Source organism: Dipteris shenzhenensis, chromosome 19 (assembly GCF_047967505.1).
Source record: "Dipteris shenzhenensis isolate YYH24624 ecotype China chromosome 19, Dip_SZ_1.0, whole genome shotgun sequence".
Classification (NCBI taxonomy): Eukaryota; Viridiplantae; Streptophyta; class Polypodiopsida; order Gleicheniales; family Dipteridaceae; genus Dipteris; species Dipteris shenzhenensis.
The window spans coordinates 44,073,156-44,094,799 of NC_141614.1; the positions used below are offsets into that span (position 1 = coordinate 44,073,156).

General features: G+C 44.0%; 1 protein-coding gene across 1 annotated transcript in view; it reads right to left on the bottom strand.

The window, feature by feature from the left end:
- The window catches only part of LOC147890512 (mitochondrial outer membrane protein porin of 36 kDa-like), a 103,222-nt gene extending 83,990 nt beyond the window's left edge, over positions 1-19,232 (bottom strand). Inside the window, exon 1 of the mRNA XM_087390907.1 lies at positions 19,150-19,232. The gene's annotated coding sequence lies outside the window, so the exon portion shown is untranslated. The remainder of the gene's footprint in view (positions 1-19,149) is intronic.
- Positions 19,233-21,644: the final 2,412 nt, after the last annotated feature.

The window sequence follows — 21,644 nt, forward strand, 5'->3', positions numbered from 1 at the left end:
AGGCCACATAGATGCCCTCCGCCACGTATGTGTCCAAAAAAACTACAACTGCATCCATTGGTCTATGGAAAAAAGCTCCACTCAAGGCTCAACCCTAACTCCAACAAGTTCCCGTGCAAACTCTTATCTTCTTGTAGCTCCCCAATCTCTAGCATATAGTTTCAAGCACCATCATATCTAGCATCCTGCCCCGATCAACTGCCTGCATCAACAACCCAGCCTCCTGGAAGACTTCATCACCAAGCTTCACAAAAATCATGCAATAGGCGCCAAATGCCAATGCCATGAATCTTTCCCCTTTGGCAAATCCACCAACTTAACATTAAAACAGCTTTCGTTCAGGTCATCTATTTTGAAGAAGCCTATGTCAGCCAGCCTCCCGGTTTTGAGGTTGAAGGTTTTGAAAATCAGGTTTGTTGGCTGAAAAAGGCCCTTTGTGGATTAAAGCAGGCACCCTGGGCATGGTAAGCCAAAATACATTCAGATTTGTTATGCCTTGGATTTTAGAGAAATCCCACAGAGACCACTTCTTATGTCCGAAAGAGAGAATCAGATTTTCTGATTTTAATTATGTGGATGATATCCTTATTACTAGGCCAGATACACAGCAAATTGCATCTTTCAAAGCTGATTTGCAGAAATCAATTGCCATGACAGATATGCGCAGGTTGCATTACTATCTTGGCATCCAATTTGCTAGTTTTGAGGGTGGCATAGATGAGCCAATCCAAATACACCAGACAGCGCTTCCAGTTCGAGTATTGTAAGCCGATTTCCACACCATTGAAGCCTGCCTTTCATTTCTCCTCTCAGGATAGGAGTGACCCATTTGATGCTACCCTTTACCAGCAGCCTGTGGACTGCCTTATCTCTTTATGTCACACCAGGCCTGATCTGGAGTATGCAGTGTCTTAGTTAAGCAAGTTCATGCACAAGCCCAGCACACAGCATCGCCAAGTAGTGAAACCAGTCTTCCGATACTTGAAAGGCACGCAGCATATATGATGATAAATCTTCACTGGTTACGCATGCCTTCATGGACAGTGACTAGCCTGGTTGTTTTCCACACCGGGGTGTCTCACAGTGGCAACTACTTCAAGCTTTTGGCTCTTCATGCATTTCTTGGTTCAGCAAGAAGCATACTTCAAGATGTGAGGCTGAGTACAAGGCAGCTTCACAGCTGCAAATAGATTGTGTTTGGCTCCAGAATTTACTTGCCGATCTTGATGTCAGCCAAGCCCATTCTACCATGATCTACACTAACAGTGAGACTGCTTCGCCATTGCGCATAGTCTTGTCTTTCATGCGCACCAAGCACACTTCCTAGAACATCTAGGGTGCCCGCTACAGTTTTGTGATGGTAGGCCCTTAGGTTCCCCCGACAGCACCCTCATCACCATCTCATTGGATATCATTAAATCCAAGAAGACATTGCAAACTATCTACGAAGATACTAGTTGTAACATGCAACGGTAATATGATCATGTAATCACAGCAAGACCTTCTTTAAACCTTTAGCGACGAATTGGCATTATGCACCATAGAGAGAGAAAGGAGATGAGTGTAGAAAGAAAGAAAGTTTATTAAAGTCTACAAAAGACGATGGGTCTATGAGGCCAATAAAAATCTGATACAAACAAGCAGAAGGTGGAACTACTGAGCGAGCATCATCACCCATGCTGAATGCTAAGTCCTAAAAAATACATAGTCATATAGCATCAGTGGTGTCATCAACATCATCCACATAAGTACAATGTGTACAATGTGACCTCATGATGGTGTAGGTGTCAACGGGACTCGAGGGAAGATCGAGATCGTGATGATGTGTAACCTGCTGATAAGGAAAAAAAAGGAAAGACGATCAGGAATTATGTACTTCACCACGTCACATAGCTGAGACTTCATAGGGATCAGCTGCAATGTGGGCTCGTAGATGATGACCTTATGAACCAGGTTCCAGAGCATGTGTCTTTGTATTAGGCACCGAGACAAACCCCCACAAAAACTGACTGAACATGGATCACACAAACTCAAAGAGAGCCAAAAGACTACACAGCCCGAAACAGATAAACTTAGAACTGAACTTCCCCCCAAAACTCAGAGAACAGTCAGCCTCAGAATACTATGAACCCACAGCCCACACTCCTAAGCTTCCATCAAGGACAACAGCACGTAACTCTCCCCAAAGCTGCAGTCACGACCCAAGAGTGAAAGGGACTGGCAAATCAGGTCGCATCAACCATCTCTGAATTACAAACCCACTTCCAATGTATGTATTCTTCTCCTTCCCACAGAGTACTCCACGCTCATACTTCACATCGCCAACAGTCCTTCAGATGATTTAAACCAGCCCATACATACCTCGTATCAGCTCACGTGCAAATGACGATGGTCCTGCCTGTAAGGTAGCCTTGCTCAGCCAACTACAAACAGATCGCTATCTCTGGAGATCTTCAGCGCCAAGGTCTCCTCAGCATCACCGGGCACTTGCTTGGCCAAAGCCTCCCTGCTGTCAGCCTTGAAGCGAACATGTACCCCGAATAACAGTCAGCCCATGCTCTTAGATTTCGTGGAGCTCACAAACTCAATCGCCCAAGATCCTCTCCTTCAACCGCACTATCAACACACGGCCAAAATTCTTCAGGACTTCAGTAAGTGCCACTTACACCACCGAGCTCATCTTCACCAAGCACCTAGTGTCCATTTGTGCCAAGCATGCAGTCGGAAATCCCCATCCCATCACGTATGTAGGCCTTTTTTTTGATGGGCGCTTAGCCTTTCGCTTTCATCTACGAGACCCTAGTTACGTGCGTCGCTTCCTCTTTTCTTCAAAAATTCTAGAGTTCTCTACACGTGATCGATCGCAATCCAGATGCTCTACATTCCTTGCTACGTAGCCACCTTTCCATAAGCAGGATACCTTCCCAATCAGTCCAGCCACCTCAGCCTAATTTGTCACCTCATCAGTGACATTTTACCACTCTCCCATTTAAAAAATGCAAATATCCCCCCAAGGCACATTAAATGCACATTTTGGACCTTTAGTCACACAATTCCCACACACATTAGCATGCACATTAAAGCTTGCATGCACCCCTGTACACACACATGAAAAGCTCCTTGACGTGGGCACCAAAACATATCAAATTCCCGTAACATGCAAGTGCACATTGACTCAGGAAAATATTAAAAAACCCTTCATGACTTGACTTTACATGACCCCAAAAACATTTCACTTGACCACACACTGGACACCCTTGCTCTGGAAGTCTGGTACAACCACATTGCATTCCATCATCTCCCATAAAGTCCCTGCAAAACATACTTTATTGTCTTAAAAAAACTATACATTAGTCCATCATGCTTGTGAAAGAAACATCCACAAATGCCAAAAGCCCACACCTACCCTAGATGTGTACAACTATGTGCCTACCCACAGCTATATACAATGCTCAAAAACTTAATACAGATTTTGTCCTATCATTTTGCCCATCCCCAAGTCTGCAGACATTCATGTCTTGCAGATAGGGGTATATAAGATTTGCATTTCTTCAGAGATATCCTCATCCATGAGGTCTTCCGGCTTGTCTGATTTCATCACAGTAGGTCCACAGCTGCCCACACTCATCATCCTATGAAAGTATTTCTTTAGTCTGAAGCCATTGACTCTATAATTATGCTGCTGATCATCCAAATTCTCAAGTTTTAATTTCTTCGTCACACGAAAAGGTCCATCCCATTTGGTCATAAATTTCTTCTTGAAGGTAGAATCCAAACTATTGTTGTATCTCAAAACTAGATCACCCTCCTCGATTTTCTTATCCCTGAATTTCCTGTTTGCTCTCTTCTGATTCACCTCCTGAATTAAAGTAATGTTCCACCGCCTTTTGTCCGTCTAGTTGTGCTTCCTGCAAATCCAATAATCAGTTTTGGGAAGTAGAATTTGAATCCTCATTTATCTTCATTAACATCTGTAATGCAGGAATTTCTACTTCCAAGGGTAATAGAGCTTCTTTCCCGTAAACAAGATGAAATGGTGAAAACTGAGTGCCTTCTTTTACTGCAACTCTATAAGCCCATAAAGCCCAGTGCAAAGCAAGGTCCCACTCCTTCTCATATATTCTTATGATCTTTCCCATGATATTAGTACACACAACATTAAATTTTTCATTGATCCCATTACATTGGGGATAATAGGGACTTGCATATCTGTGTTTAATCTTCAGCTTACCACATAATAAATCCATCATTTCACTCCTGAAACTTGGACCTCTATCAGAAAGCAGCTCCAGTGGCATGCCAAATCTACAGCAGATATCCTCATACACAAATTTACATACAGATTTCGCATTGACAGCCCGTATTGCTCGTGCTTCAGCCCATCTCGTCAAATAATCCACAGTTGTCAATACATAACAATTTCCCCTGGCTGTCATGGCTAGAGGACCGATGGCATCTATTCCCCATTTCCCAAAAATATTATAAGCAAGCATGATATTTCTGAGTTCTCGATGTAAGAGCCTCTTACTCATCTGCTGACACTGTAGGCATGACCTGCACCCATGTCTTATGTCTCTCTGAAGGGATGGCCACACATACCCTTCTGTAAGTATTTTCCTCAGCATGATTTTGAATGCAAAATGTCCTCCACATACTCCCTCATGATTAGCTTGTAGAATATGAAAAACTTCCTCATGCCAGGGAATTCTTCTGAGCACCAGATCAGCCCCTTTCATGTAAAGAACATCATCTATCAGACAATAATAAGTACAGCTTTTAATAAATCTGTATTTTCTTTGTTTCGGAACTTCTTCAAGCACTTTACCAGTTAACAGGAAGCTTTTCTCACAAGCCTAGGTCTCCCTTCCTTTGTATAAGGGCTCCTGCACTCCTATTGCATCAACATAAGCTGCTGTAATTTCCTGTGCAGCATCATGGGCATTTACATTCTTACCTCTTTCAATATGTTGGAGTGTCCAGCCATCCAATCGATTTAACAGTTTCTTCACCGCGCTTATCCAACCAATAGAGCATCTCCCTTAATCATGAGTCTCTTTATACCCAGACTAATGCATACTTTCAAACCTTCGAAGAGGGCTGCATATTCAGCTTCATTATTACTGCTGGCTTCGAGCAGTATTCCTATTTTCCGAATCTCCTTTCCTAGGATCATAAATGACAATTCCTCCTGTACTTTTATTTAAACTTTTTTTGTAAGATCCATCAAAGTGTAAAACAAATGCATCCTCTAGTACTTTTTCTTCATTCATGTCAGTGTTCTTCTCCACATCTTCAACTAAAATAGGTCCTTCCTTATAGGTGAGGAGATCAACCAAGGAAGCTCTGGTAGAGTTCTCAACCAAGAAGGTAAAAGAGTACTCCTATAACTCTACTATCCATTTAATCATGCTCCTGGAGATGTTTGTACTATTCAACATATGAGGCAATAGTGAACATGAGGTGAGAACCACAAAAGGTCTGGACAATAGATAAGACCGAAATCTCCTACAAGCATACAAGAAGCTAGCCAGGACCAATTCAGCCGCTGAATACTTCCTCTCTACTTCACTCTTCACACTGCTGGCATAATAGACTGGCCTCATATATCTGGAACCCTCTCCCTGCTGCAAAAGAATAGCACCAATAGCATCTGGTCCTACAGATGGATTCACATAAAAAGTCCTGGAATAATCTGGTGGCTTTACACTTGAAACATGATTCAAGGATTCCTTAACTGCCTCAAACACCTCTTCACTCTCTCCCGTCCATTTCAGAGACTCAGATTTTACTACCTGCTGAAGAGGATACAAAATCTGAGATAACATATGAATAAATCGCGACAGATACTTCACCTTCTGGAGAAAGGTATGCAACTGCTTGGTATTCTCAGCAAAGGACAGCATAACTAAAGCTTTCACTTTACCTGGATCCGGCTCAATCCCGTTCTCAGATACAATATGCCCCAATAATGCTGGTTTGAGCTAACTGAGTCTTCTTAGGATCTCATAGAATACCTGATCCAGCTTGCCACAGTGCTCCCTTCTTCCATTGTAGACACAGATGTCATCAATAAACATTTTACAAAATTTATCCAAGTAAGGTGATAAAATCAGATCTGAATTCTCCTGATAGTGCGAGGGGCCGTTGGTAACTCCAAAAGACATTTTCCTATAACAAAAACAGCCCTAGGGGGTAATGAAAGTAGTATTGATTTGATCTTCCTAGGCTATGGCTATCTGGAAGTACCCTGAATATCTGTCACACAAGCTGTACATTTCATGACCTGCCACTTATCAAGAATATCATCCAAAAAAGACAGAGGATAGTGGTTTCTCTTTGTTACTGCATTCAGAGGTTTGTAATCAACACAGAGTCTCCATTTGTCTACACCTTTTGGCACTATGACCACACGACTTATCCAATTAGAGTGAACTACAGGATAAATTATTCCTGCCTTGAGAAGCTTATCTACCTCTTCCTTCAGCACATCTCTCTGTTCCGGGCTTAATCTCCATATTTTCTGAAAAACACGTTTGGTACCTTCCTTTAGCTCAATCCTCAGAGGCTTCCCTTTAAACAGCAAGCTGTTCTTGATCATCCACTTACCTCCCGCCACCTGTACTGTAGGTGGCACAATCCCTGAGTCTTGGTCAACCATGGAGCTCCCATCCTGAACTTTTTGCCAATAATAAGAACTAAAATGACTATCAGTTGCGCAAAGCCCTCTCAAGGATTGAAATAGGTTTGAGGACATTTCCATAAATGACATAGCATTTACAAACTTGACTCGACTTAAGACATCTGCCACACTATTCAACGAACCCTTTCAATAACGTATTTTAAAATCAAAATCTTGCATTAATTCTACCCTTCTAGCCTTTCATCCCCTCAATTCAAACCCCTCACACACATACTTGATTAACTGGTGATCAGTCCAATACAAGAAACTTCGAACCATACAAGTAGTATCTCCAAACCTTCAGAGCATACACAACTGCATAGAGTTCTTTTTCTAGTGTGGGCCAATGATATTGGGTGTCATCTAGCTTCTTACTCTCAAAAGCTACAGGTCTGCCCTCTCGGAATAAAGCTGCCCCAATTACAAAATCACTCGCATCGGCCTCTAAAACATAAGGCCAGGTAGGATCGGGTAATGCAAGAATGGGTGCTTCCTTGATAGTTAACTTCAATGTTTCAAAAGCCTTGTTCAATACACAAGTTTGTAATTAGTAAAATTGTGAGATCTGCCCGAGTCAAAGAGAATGTGAACTCTTTGGTCCCTAACTTCTCCATAATTGCAAAAAAAATCATGGGAACCAAATAACGAATTATTAAAAGTGCAATTACAAGAAAGTGGGCACGTAATGACATTTACAGAAATACCTGTCATCGAAACTTGATTAGCTCCCTTATCTTTGGTACCTGGACCTGCATGGAGCTTCGGTCCTGACGCTTGCATCTGGTTCTTGCACTTAGGATCTCCTCATAAGAGGTGATAAACAAATTGGGGTATTTTTGCAACATCTTCAAATATTCTTCTTTCTCCTCAACATTGAGATCAGGATTCAATGATTGCTCAATCAACACCTGGGTTGATTCTTGAGAACATTTGGGCTGCATTAAATCCTCAATAACCTCGAACCTATCCACCTCTTCCTCACCGAACCCTGCTGCCCCCACAAAATCTACCTGTGAATCCTCATCTACCAAATCCACCAATGCTATTATTGTTCCTTCATCACTTTCTGAAGTCACCGAGCTCTCATCCTCACTGCTGCTTTCACTTCTCTCTTCCTCTTCACTTGCTGAATCTGAAACTTCAGCCCTGCTTACCATATCAAAATTAAATTTCTTCCCATTCGTATGTATAGAAAAGATTCCTCTCTGCCAATTTTGAATTGCACCTACCTTCCTCAACCACGGCCTTCCAAGAATCAAAGGATAGGCTCCCAACCCCGCAAATCCACTCAACATGAAACATTGAATGCCTCAACCTCCAGGCCAAGTACTATCCCTAAAGTCTTTACCTTGGAGTGGTTTGCCATTCTGATGCGATAACTACAGGAGCAGGATATCTTCAGTCCTAATCTCTCCACACAAGCCTGAGTAATTACACAAATCTGTGCACCCCCATCTATGTAGGCCTCTCCAAAACCCTTTCCTTTATGCCAGGCTTCTACAGCAAGTAAAAGATCTGGCAACTCTGAGACAAACATCAGCTTAATTGTACCTTTATAAGAGTTCTTCTTTGCTGGATTTACAACCCACCTCCATTGTTTTTTAAGCTTTGGGCATAGACCAATCATTTGGACAAATGTAATGTCCGGTTTCCTCCCTGAAAGATCTTCCACCAAATCATAATCTCCTTGCTCCTTCCCCATGGGATAATCTGCAGTTCTGTACTTCCCTCTGGGCTTCCTGCTTTTCTTCTTTTAGTAGGTCATCATCTCCTCAGACTGCTTCCCCTTCTTTGCACTCAGACCAACCTCCTCTTCTCTATCTCTCTTCCCTAATGGCATGACATCTTTAACTTCCTCCAACTCCAACAAGCCAAATGTAACTACCTTACCTTTCCCTTTCTCTTCTGCAGTGGCTTTACGGAATCCAAAGGCACTAGGCTGACCTGCATCTTTTACTTCTACACTATGATCATTCACCCTATTATTCAACCCTGTTGGCAATGGATAAACATCACCTCCAGCACGAGGAGGCTTATCACAGTGCATGCTGTAATGTCCCCACTCTCCACAATTAAAGCACTCGACACAAGGCGCAAATGACCCTTGACCTCGTCCTGCCTGCCACGGGCCTGGATTATTTAAAGAAGGCATGCTGCCTCTGCCATAACCACCCGATGACCTACCTCTTCCCCTATCGTTCATCAAATTCAAACTCAAACTCTTCATAAGCTCCGACATTTCATGAATTTCTTCTTTTATATTCTCCTCCTTCCTCACTTCAGGCTTCTGTATTTCTAGCTTCACATGAAAGATAATTTCAGGCACATGCTAAACCATTGGCATCTCTTGCATCATTTGTGACAATCTTATCTGCTTCCTCTCCTTCTCTTTTGCTTATCTGAGAGCATCCTCATAAGTGACCAGCTCTTTACATTCAATCTTTATCCTAATCTCCGGCTTCAAACCAGCAACAAACCTATCCTTTTTTATGACTCTGGGAGGAACTTCAAATAATAAGGCCACCTGCCATTTATTCCACAACACAATGAACTTACCGACATACTCATCCACTAGCTGAGTTGCATGTTGCTGCAATAAACATAGCTCTCTCCAAATGCCATCACGATCTCTGACACACATAAACCTATCCAGGAAAGCTGTCCTCACCTCTGGATAAGTCCGGTTTCTGTGAGCACCCTGATCATCACGGATCCTTGCAGAGAAAGTCTGCAGCCAAGTTCTCGCTTCTCCCAACAGACAAAAGGATAGAATCTGAAGAAGGACTTCTGGAGCATTCTTGTCTTTAATAAGAGCTGTGAACTCCAAGCACTCTAAAAACCTCTCTGGGTCTTCATTGGGCAACCCGTGAAATCGAGGAAATTCATGAGCCATCTCTCCTCTTGACTACCTTATCTCAAACACACTTCCAACCAAAAATACCACCCAACCTCTTCTGGGAAGAAAACAAAATGATCACTCTACTGAAACAAACTTACCCTGCATCTGACTAGCATTCTTCTGCCTAAGAGCAATCACTTTCAAAGCCTTTTGAACCTTAGCACGGAGACGTATCACCCGAAGTTCAACATCAAGGCATCTATCTCTCCTGTGTCCACACTCCCCACATAACTCATAATGAATCACTCTCATGCGAGGCTTTGTCTTCATAGTTTCAATCCCTAACCACACAGAAATTCAAGCAACATTCCCCAGCCAATCTTCTGGGCCGTTCTGTCTTGAGTACCCAATCTCAATTCAAAACTCCTCCTGTCCCCAGCAGGATCGCCAAAAAGATGATAAGGAAAAAAAAGGAAAGACAATCAGGAATTATGTACTTCACCACATTAGATAGCTGAGACTTCATAGGGATCAGCTGCAATGTGGGCTCGTAGATGATGAGCTTATGAACCAGGTTCCAAAGCATGTGTCTTTGTATTAGGCACCGAGACAAACCCCCACAAAAATTGACTGAACATGGATCACACAGACTCAAAGAGAGCCAAAAGACTACACAGCCCGAAACAGCTAACTTAGAACTGAACTTCCCCCCAAAACTCAGAGAACAGTCAGCCTCAGAATACTATGAACCCACAGCCCACACTCCTAAGCTTCCATCAAGGACAACAGCACGTAACTCTCCCCAAAGCTGCAGTCAGCGACCCAAGAGTGAAAGGGACTGGCAAATCAGGTCGCATCAACCATCTCTGCATAACAAACCCACTTCCAACGTATGTATTCTTCTCCTGCCCACAGAGTACTCCACGCTCATACTTCACATCGCCAACAGTCCTTCAGATGATTTAAACCAGCCCATACATACCTCGTATCAGCTCACGTGCAAAGGACGATGGTCCTGCCTGTAAGGTAGCCTTGCTCAGCCAACTACAAACAGATCGCTATCTCTGGAGATCTTCAGCGCCAAGGTCTCCTCAGCATCACCGGGCACTTGCTCGGCCAAAGCCTCCATGCTGTCAGCCTTGAAGCGAACGTGTACCCCGAATAACAGTCAGCCCATGCTCTTAGATTTCATGGAGCTCACAAACTCAATCGCCCAAGATCCTCTCCTTCAACCGCACTATCAACACACGGCCAAAATTCTACAGGACTTCAGTAAGTGCCACTTACACCACCGAGCTCACCTTCACCAAGCACCTAGTGTCCATTTGTGCCAAGCATGCAGTCGGGAATCCCCATCCCATCACCTATGTAGGCCTTTTTTTTAATGGGCGCTTAGCCTTTCGCTTTCATCTACGAGACCCCTAGTTACGTGCGCCGCTTCCTCTTTTCTATAGAAATTATAGATTTCTGTACACGTGATCCATCGCAATCCAGACGCTCTACATTCCTTGCTACGTAGCCACCTTTGCATGAGCAGGATGCTGTCCCAATCAGTCCAGCCACCTCAGCCTAATTTGTCACCTCATCAGTGACATTTTACCACTCTCCTTAAAAAATGCAAATATCCCCCCAAGGCACATTAAATGCACATTTTGGACCTTTAGTCACACAATTCCCACACACATTAGCATGCACATTAAAGCTTGCATGCACCCCTGTACACACACATGAAAAGCCCCTTGACATGGGCACCAAAACATATCCAATTCCCGTGACATGCAAGTGCACATTGACTCAGGAAAATATTTAAAAACCCTTCATGACTTGACTTTACATGACCCCAAAAACATTTCACTTGACCACACACTCGACACCCTTGCTCTGAAAGTCTGGTACAACCACATTGCATTCCATCATCTCCCATGAAGTCCCTGCAAAACATACTTTACTGTCTCAAAAAACTATAGATTAGTCCATCATGCTTGTGAAAGAAAAATCCACAAATGCCAAAAGCCCACACCTACCCTAGATGTGTACAACTATGTGCCTACCCACAACTATATTAGTGCTCAAAAACTTGATACAAATTTTGTCCTATCACCATGATGGAGCACTGCCGTCTGTCTCGATCTCCTGGCAATGACCCTGCTCCTAACCAAAGCTACTGTAACTCCTGTGGGCCGTGCTCCAAGTCTGAACAAGGAGGGGAGGTCCCCAAGTGTAATCTGCATGTCCGTCTGCTGTCGAGTGTCGTGTGTCTCGGACTCTAGGTCTCTGCTGTGTCTCCCGACATGGGCTGTTTGGTCCTTACGGTTTGAGTGGAAAAACTCAATAATCCTGCTCTGAGAGAGATTGGATTGTGTGTAAGAAGCCTATCTCCGCACCTTGAGTAGAAGCTCTCAAAGCTGAAGTACCTTGTGAAGGAAGGCAGCAAGACACCTCTGGTCTGGGTATGTAAGAAGCTTGGTGAGGGGCCCAAACCAACTTTGAAGAGGCAGTGATATCGGCCACGCATCTCATGGTACACAGGGCATTTGCATACGAAGTGCTCCTCAGACTCGATCTTCTGTCAATCACACAATGTGCATATGCGGCCTCCCTGGGGATCCCCTCAACTCATCCACTCTCGATACAGAGTCGATGCGATGACACTCGAAACTGCCCGCTGACGATCCTCAATGAGTGCGGTACATGGACCTGCGTGTACTCTGGGGGGATAATGAAACCAAGTCCTGAAAGTGTGTAGCTATAGGAGGTCCTCTCAAATGACCTGGTTCACCTTGTGGTACCCCAATGGGATAGATGGAGCTTCTAAGCTGTACTGGAAAGGGGGCAACCTGTCAATGTGAAGTCCCAGTCTCGCAAACCACCTTCGTGTCTATGCATACCAACCCCTCTCATCTCCTCCAACTGTGAGACTCATGGATGATGTCAGAGCCAGCCATGGTAACCTACATCGTTTCGATGTGCAGGATGCATACTGTCTGACACAATGGAGATAGGTGATAGTCTAGAAGGCGGCATCTAGCTGCAAAGGGGTAGCTCCGAGCTCAACTTGGATGACATGGTGCGGCACTGATGGCTTGCCCCGGATCATCCATGAGAGCAAGAGGATCTGTAATCACTCTACTCAAGCCCACTCTGTGTCTGAGAGGTCTAACCCCCAACAAGGGCTGCCATACATGCCCGATGGTCAAGCCAAGGAGTCAAATAGAAGAGCCTTGGTCCGAGGGTCCTGAAAATGTGAATGGAAGCACTGTCTCTCCAATCGAGCAAGTGAGGCGTAGCCTCAACTCAAGCAGGCCTGCATCACCAGTCTCATCGTGAAGATTGGACCAAAGAAAACAACACCTAAGTAGGTATACTAGGAGACAATCTAAACCGGCTCCCCATCGAAAGTGAACTGCTCCATGTGCATGATTGCTCGAGATGTGTTGAAGATCATAACCTTGTTTTCTCTTCAACTCACTGAGCTTCAAGTTCCAGCCAACAACATCTCCAACATAACTGCAATCGTCTCCACAGATACAAAGCCCAACCAACAGCTTCATAGTCTCAAACACAACACGGAATCTTGACACTTGCAACGGCTCCAACACTGTCAAACCTCGCTCCAAGAAAAGATTAAATCATGATCACAAGCTCATAGTGCCTTAGCCTCTCCATATAGGCCCCTGAAATCATCTACATTGTTGCATTGTCATTTGCTTCATTGCTGCTTCTCATCGCTCTACTGAATTCTTCTTCTCTCTCTACTCTCTCACTTTGCCACATGGTAGATAAGGTTATACCTCGATCAAGTTAAATGGACCCAGGTTAATGAAGTGGTCACGTTTTGGTCATCTAGCAACCCTAATCTACCACGTTGTAGCCTCATCCACTAGGTGCCACATCATCACTCCACGTGGAAATGCCAAGGTTGACCTTCAGATCGTGCGACTCACAAAAGTCCAAGTGTCTCTAGAGCCCCTCGGGAGAGCACATCATTACCACATCATCTACATATAGGAGGATCTAAACCAAGGTACCGGCAAGAGAGCAACCAGCCCCCCCTAATGTCATCATAGAGGTCTCGAGCTCGTCTATGTAGAGACCAAACAAGGTTGATGACAGCGGGCAACCTTGTTTGACACCAATGGTGCTCATAATCTCATCTGTCCATCCAACACCTGTCCAAAATCATCCTGAGACTCTCTCATAGAGTGCCATAATAGCCCGTATAATCTCCTGGTCATACCCCAGCTCCTATAGGTGCCTAATGAGGCGAGCCCGTGGGACCATGTCAAAGGCTTTGCGGAAGTCCACAAAGCAGCAATATACCTTCTGCTTTCGTGATCTGGCCTCCTCTATGATGCTCCAAAGTGTAAGCACATGATCCAGGGTCCCATGGTCCCATCAGAATCCTGCCTGCACCTCTGCTCTGAGTCCATGCATCTCTGCAAACCGGCTAACCTCTGTGTCAAGTACTGATGCATAAATCTTGGACATGACATGTCCAATCATAATAGTCCTATAGTTTCATGGGTTCGTGGGATCCCCTGCCTTGTAAATAGGAGTGATAGTGTTAAGGGTCCAAGCACATGGGAAGCCAAGGCAAAGTAAATCTTGGACATGACATGTCCAATCATAATAGTCCTATAGTTTCATGGGTTCATGGGATCCCCTGCCTTGTTAATAGGAGTTATAGTGTTAAGGGTCCAGGCACCTGGGAAGCCAAGGCAAACTGCATCATTTAAAAACTTAGCTAGGATCGGAGCTAGGATATCAATCCCATATGCAACAAATTCCCTTCATGATCTTTTGCTCGACCATTGTGAAGTTTAAGTGCCGCGTCCTTGACACCGCCTCTAGTGATCAAGGTGCAGGTGGTGGGGTGGAGTGAGTGAGAGAGATCTCGGGCGGGCTGGTATGAGACATCATAAAGGCTGCGTGCATCTACGTGCCACTTTAAAATTAATGCCAACATAGAAGAACATCAACTTAACCTTAAGCCATTCAAATATCGAAAGATGTTTGCACCAATAGCTTCATCCTTAGTCATTACATACATTCATCTACTTAAATGTATTCATTTTACTAAAATGCTTCATTTGCATATTCCTTTGCAAACTGAATTCAGGTGATCAGAAAAGATGTTTTGCATTGTCTTTCAGCATCCATGGTAAGGTGGGAGAGGAGAGTTGGGGCTGAGCAATGCTGAGGAGGGGTGAGAGCTGAGTGAGAGAAATTATGGGTGGTGGGAGGCACGCTGAGCAAAACAGTGAAGGAAAAGGCAACCCGGTTTTTTTTTTTAATAACAAATGGTTGATGTGGGAAGTGATGTGTCACCTGCTAATGTGGTAGGTGACCTAACCATTGCTTGCGTGCCAAGGGATGGAGGGGGTGTAGAGGCAATGACGGGTGACGGGTATGGAGAGGGAGCCGACGGAGGTGGAGGGAACAAACGACTCTTAAGGGAGCAAACAGTGTTGACGGAGGTGGAGAGGGAGCCAGAGCAAAGGCGTGGACTTTCCCCTTCAGCAACGGACTTTTCCCTTCAGCGACGATCAGCAACGAAACCCCCTTGCTCGATTCACCGAACGGAAGCAGCGACAGAATCTCAACACGAAAAGAGAACCTTCAACGCGTGCGCTATTGATGAAGCTCTCGCCAATGAGTCTGTGTGTCAAAGGTGCTTTGTGTTGGCGAATGGATGGAGAGATGGGGACTAGCAACAACCGAACCAGCAACTTCATGGATGAAAGATCCTTGCAAGCAAGCAAGCTTACGTGATGTGACAGGCCAGAACTTGTAGCTTGTGGCACAGCAATACCAACGATTTTGTGGACAACCTGAAGCTCCTCACAAGCTACGAGTTGAGCTGAGCGGAAGAGTGGCTGAGATATTCTAAGCTGAAGGAGCGCCTGAGCGGGAGTGCTTGAGCGAGAACACGACTGAGTGGAGCTAGGTAGAGAGGGCTATGATGGGTTGAGAGCTATGATGGGTTGAGGGCTACGATGGATGGACTGAGGGCCACGACGACGTACGAACGGGCTGAGGGCTACAACGAAGTATGGACGGGCTGAGGGCTACAACGAATGGATAGAGAGCTTACGGTCCTCCTCTTGATCTTGATCTATTTCAAGGCCCCATGCTCTGGAGAAGACAAAATGTTGCTCTATTGCCCTCAATATTGAGTCGACAACCGATTAAGTCCCTGTACCCACTAAGGGCCCCCTGCCCCAATCAAGGGAGGATTTGCTTTATACTTGGAGAACTGAGAGATACATATAACACTCTTTGAGAGAGCACGGAAACGCTTCTAAAGAGTACACTGTGCACACGTATTGCAGACCCAAAGACCCGAGAGGCAACACTGACCAATACGAAGACCTTGAAGCTGTCCACACTGACAATGTAGGGCACTTCTACAAGGCAAGGAAGAGGCTTGTGCTGTCCACCATGTATTGTGTCCAGTTTGTGGACGGACAGAAATATATAAGTGTTGCTTCTATATTTGTCTTGGATGCGTTGTCTATTCTGGCTTGCAACACACATCATTCATTGTGAAGTACACACAGTGTATGAACTTTGATTCCGTAGTAAAAAACTTCAGCGTGTAATTCCTGGGCTCATCTATCAGCCTTCCGTTGTGGGATACCCTCTGGTGGGATTTCATTTTCTAACAAACACTTCCTCATAAGAGAACTAGGACCCAGCATATAAACACCCTATCCCATCCTACTGGCTGATACCGGTATGATACCTCTTGAAGGGTAAGCACTATGCCAATACATGCTCTACCTCAACAAGCTCTTGAAAATGGATGCAAGCATAATACCACACAAAGCAATGGAGGCTACAAAGACCACTGAATGGCACAAGGGGGGGGGGGGGGGGCGAAATGGATGGAGTTATGGGGCACAAAGGCTGCTGATATCCCAGAGGATATGGGAGAAATCAGGAATTTGGTGACGCAAAAATTATTACACAAACTATGGCAACATCCGAAGGCGAAAATACAGTTCTACAAACAGGAAATTTATAAATGGATGGATATGAAATGCAAAAATATCTTGGAGATATTTAAATGTTCAAAAGGCGTTTAATTTGCAAAATAAGGACCAGCTCCCATGACCAAGAAGTGGAGAGGGGCAGGTGGACGAGACCCAAAATCTCGAGAGAGAAGAATCTGCCCCACAGGGGAGATAGAAAATGAGCAGCACGTACTCCTACAATGTCGAGCCTATGCAGACATCAGGGGAACAAAATAGCGACAACACTGACAAACCTTTTGGAACAACCAGCCAAAAAGCTGGAGGCTTAACTAAAGGAAGTCTTGGAACACCATAGCAAAGTCCTCGGGCTAACACACAAGCTAGCTAGGCAAAACTCACAACATAGCAACTTTTGTGACGATTTCCTTTCAATTTTCCAGATGAAACCGAACCACCATTAGTTTAAATTGATTATCAGTCCCATAGATCCTGAAGGGTTTCAAGCAGATTTTAATACAATCATATCATATCATATCGCCCCTCTCTCTCTCTCTTTGAGAGTGATGAGCTTATATGAGTCAATCAAAGGGAGAATACATGCCCCTGGAGGCCTGTCAAACTAGATTGAGAGCACGAACAGAGTGAAGCAAGGATGCCCCTTCTCACCAACACAACTTGGGCTCTACATTGATGAGATCACGACTTTCATTGATCGCCTAGGAGGTGAGGGGATAAAGACAGAATAAAACAGCATTCCTCCCATGATTCAAAATGATTCTTCGCAACACAACGTTCATTCCGAGGGTACAAAACAAGGTAAGTCTTCTTACCGAAGAGATTTTGAAATCTTCAAAACCTTGATGACAGCTTATGCTTGAGTATTGATGAGAACATAGGCGTCACTTTGCTTATCAATTATTTACTCATAATTTATTCTAAAGTCGAATGAAAAAAAGATTGTCATGCGCGGGCCCTAACACCTTTACTAATAGTTTTAATTTTTCTCATTTGCTCATAATTTTGTCTAAAGTCACTTAGAAACTCTCTTCTTCCTTTGTTCTTTCGTTTCTTCTATTAAGAAAATTTGATTTGTAAGATTGGATGTATTCTAGTCTTATGAAGGTAGGTGGGTGGGTGTGGGTGTGGGTGTGCGTGCATGCATGTGTGTGTGTGTGTGTGTGTGTGTGTAAAATGTTAAACCACAACTTCAACATTCCACTCTTCCTTCACCAAGTCTTTCAGCAGTCTTCCACTTAATCCTCTCCAAACTCAAACCTCTTCCTCGAGTTCATCCCTCATAACGATGCCTTTCCCACATCAGATTCCTTGTACACTGAAGTAGAGGCTCCTTTTCATAATGGAGCACCTCAAAATGGGAAATAAAAATTATTACTCAATTATTGTCCCAATTATCAAGGATGCCATAGCTGCGTGTGCAACATAAATGAAATAATCATTTTTGCAATCAACTAACGGGGAACTCTTTCTTATTCTACAGACCATGCAAGGCTTGTATTTAAAATATTCACTCTCATGCCCCGCAAATATCTAACAACATAAAGTAACCTTCTTGGCAGTTATATACTTTTGAAGGGTTACAAATATTTCTGTACAATCAGGAATCTTTACAAACGCAGGCAGAATCTGTATTTTAATGACAATGATAATTTTTTCCTGAACATTCCACTTATAAAGTCTCCCTCCAGCATAAAAGAATGTATGCATGACTTAATACTATGATACTCACTAGAGGAAGAAATAAAACTGGCCCAAAACACTGAAATGCGAGTAATGAAACTAACCAGAAACGGAGAAAACTCCTTTCTTTCTGAGAGAACAAACAAAACTCCTAGAATCACAAATATGAAACATCCTTGTAGACACCTTCTAAAATGGTCTCCACTCTACAGCATTGTATGTGCCCTCATAGAATGAATTGCAAACACGCCACGGACCCACATATGGATAGAGAAACCTATCTCACCTAAACGTTTCCCCTCCCTTTCAGAAAAGGACATAAGCAGAGGACATATATACGACTGACGAAAACATGAATACACCTTTCCCATCGTGTGTTCAAACGTGCACAGCCTTCATATCGTTCACTGAAACATACTTCTAGCTGAATGATACAGTCGCATGAATTTATGGCTAAGATGTCATAGCTCCCATAAGTCATATGTCCTCAGGCTTTCAAATCTGTGTGGTACTGCATTCTTACTGAATACAATAATAGCAGCGAAAAGGGCAATAGCCGTCATGAATTCTCCCATAAGGAAATGCCTTTCCCTTGCCGTCCAACATCGCATAACCATCTGTGCTGGCATCAGCAGTTTAAAGAGGGACAACCTACCCCTGGCGCAAGCTGAAACGAGTAGAACCTTAAAATTCAACCAGTCTGTTACAAAGCAAATTATCAAACGGGCAAGGCGAGAAAAGCCACGCGGAGTCAATGCTGGGTGTTGAGGAAATGAAAAACAATTAAAAATGAGGCGAGGCTAGAGAGAAAAGGAAGCTCGATGGAAGGGGAGGGGATATAAAAGAGTGTGAGAAAGAGAGCATGAAGACTAAATGTTCCTTGTAGTGTTGACAAATTTCCGGCAGGGATGGCGAGGATGAGGACTGAGGCAAAATGTAGGGTTGGAGTAACGCACCTGAGGCTGGTAGCGAGGAGGATGATGATGAGGAAGATGATGCGGCTGCTGTTGAGCGATGGCCAAGCAAAGTCCAACTCCAAAGTGCTCAACTTTCAGCACCTTGCAAAGAAACACTAGCACCTTTATATTCTCTACTTCATTTGTAGCGCCTCTAAGGTCCCCCCCTTCTCTCGAGAATGAATCTCCACCGTCCGATCAGATGTATACAGCACCTTTCATTGACGCAACTTAACCTCCTTATGCATAAAGACCAAATCAGCCCACCATTTTGAATCACACAAAATCAAACCCCATTTCCACACACACCCACCAATAAAAACCTTCCACTTGTCGTTTTCCAGCTCTTCTCGTGGGCCCTTCATGTGGGGGAAAGGCCCCCACAAAAGTCCTCCCCCGACCCTTTCCCCTATACTTTCCTTTCTTTTTTCTTGCCTGCAAAATAATTTCTTTTCCTCTTTTTTTGTTTTTTACGAGCAAAAGGTTAATATTTCATATTAATTGAAAAGGTAATTACAGCGTAGAGCGTAGAACACTAAACTCTGCTCAACACAAAGGACACAAAATGGAACTCAATAGACTTGCCACTACATACTTTAAGGACTTTAAGGACTCTAGTATTTTCCATCTTCGAATCCACACATTACGATGTAGAAATGGGGACAACAGGCTGACAATGAAAAACCACGAAATTTTGAACCCTCCAAAATACGTGTGTGAATCCTAGCACGAAATACACTGCTGAACCTCCCTCATTTGACCACGATCCCCCAACTAAGCGACCTTCCAACGCGGTTCAATGAACAAATGCCAGTCAACTAACCACTTGAAAACAGCTCTCTAGAGAGGGCGGACCACAAAGCAGCTCCAAAGAATATGAAAGTGGGACTCAACAGAGACCCAACACAATGGGCACAATGGCGAGACATCATAACACCATTTGGAGACCCTGTCACACGTTGGAAACTTGCCGATGAGGAGCCGCCACAAAGTAAAATTCAAAATATTGGAGAAGGTTGAAACCTAGATTCGTTGAAGGCGCATCTCCCAAATAGGTACATTATCCCTAGGTGCAAAAGTACGCCACGAGGATTTGACTTCGAGAGCAAGACTGGCTTGATCATGTTGTTGGAAATCTCGAAAAAGCAGCGAACAAGTTTTCCTCTATCATTAACCCAAAGATGAAGATCAGATATATCCCTATACTAACGGTCATGAAAAGGGAAAACGTAAATGTAGACTTCCAAGGGGTGAGATGGTAACGAGCTATAAGAACTTCAATAGGCAACCAATTTTGTCTACCAGCATCCCAAGCATCATACCAAGTGACCAATCCGTGCTAGTAAAGCCTTCTAGACATTCTTGGACTCGCTGTGCTAGGTGGCATAGAGGTCACAAAAGGAAACCGATTAATCCATAAGCTAAGAGAGAGAGAGAGAGAGAAAGAGAAAAGTTATCATTACATGTAGATGCTCCCTGCCATCTACAATGGCACAAGCCATGCTTCCAAACCCCAATCAACCTAGAAAGAAGATTCGATGACTGTATTTTAACAGGAAAGGGGCAGAAAAGCAATTCCTACCAGTGACCCCGAAAACCCAGCACTCTAACAATCTGCATAAGATGCCGAGCAATTATGGCCCAAGGTTGCTGGGTATGTAAGTGAAGCACCCACTTACAACATAGGCGATGGCATTGTGCAGTCGCAATAGTTAATCCCAGACCCCCCTATTAATGAGATGCAGTAGCGAAAGGCCAAGCAAACGAATGTTGTCTACCATACCATAGAAAATCCTTGGCCATCCGATCGAGCTTCTCAAGACATGCATTAGAAATTGGCAACACCAAACAAACGAAAACCAAAGTAGGTAATAAGCAATGCTTGAGAAATGTGACCCTATCAACAATGAGAGTCATTTGTCTTTCCACTTGTTGACTCGTCTACATCTCCCGCGTCAGCACAACATAAGCTGCCCTTCCTACTCTTCCTTCCCTTATGAGAGGCATGCGCAGGTGATGACCCCGTAGCTTCGATCTTTTGGAGAAGCCAATCGTTGTTTGAGTGTGATACCAAATTCGATCGGACAACCCAAGTAACGAATGACAGTGCATGGACAAACAATAGAGAAACCATAGGAGTAGAGCCAAGAAGGAATAGGGTCCCATGAGAGCCAAAGCAATGTCGTTTTACCAACATTAATACAAGAATCAAACAGAGTAGCAAATTGCTCGTACACATGAAGAAACTGAGCAAGATTCTGCTAATTAGCTAATAGAAAATTAGCATTGTCATCAACGAACATCCGTGAGGAAAAGGTTTTTCGATTTAGTAGAGGAAGGCCACGAATAGTGCCAGCAGCAGTTGAATGAGCATCAAGTTGTCCGAGGAGAGGTTCTGTGATCATGGTGAAGAGCAAAATTGTGGCTGCAGCATTGGAAAAAAGCACATTAGTCATAAGACAAAGTCGGTCGCCAAAGTCGAGCTTCTTCATAAC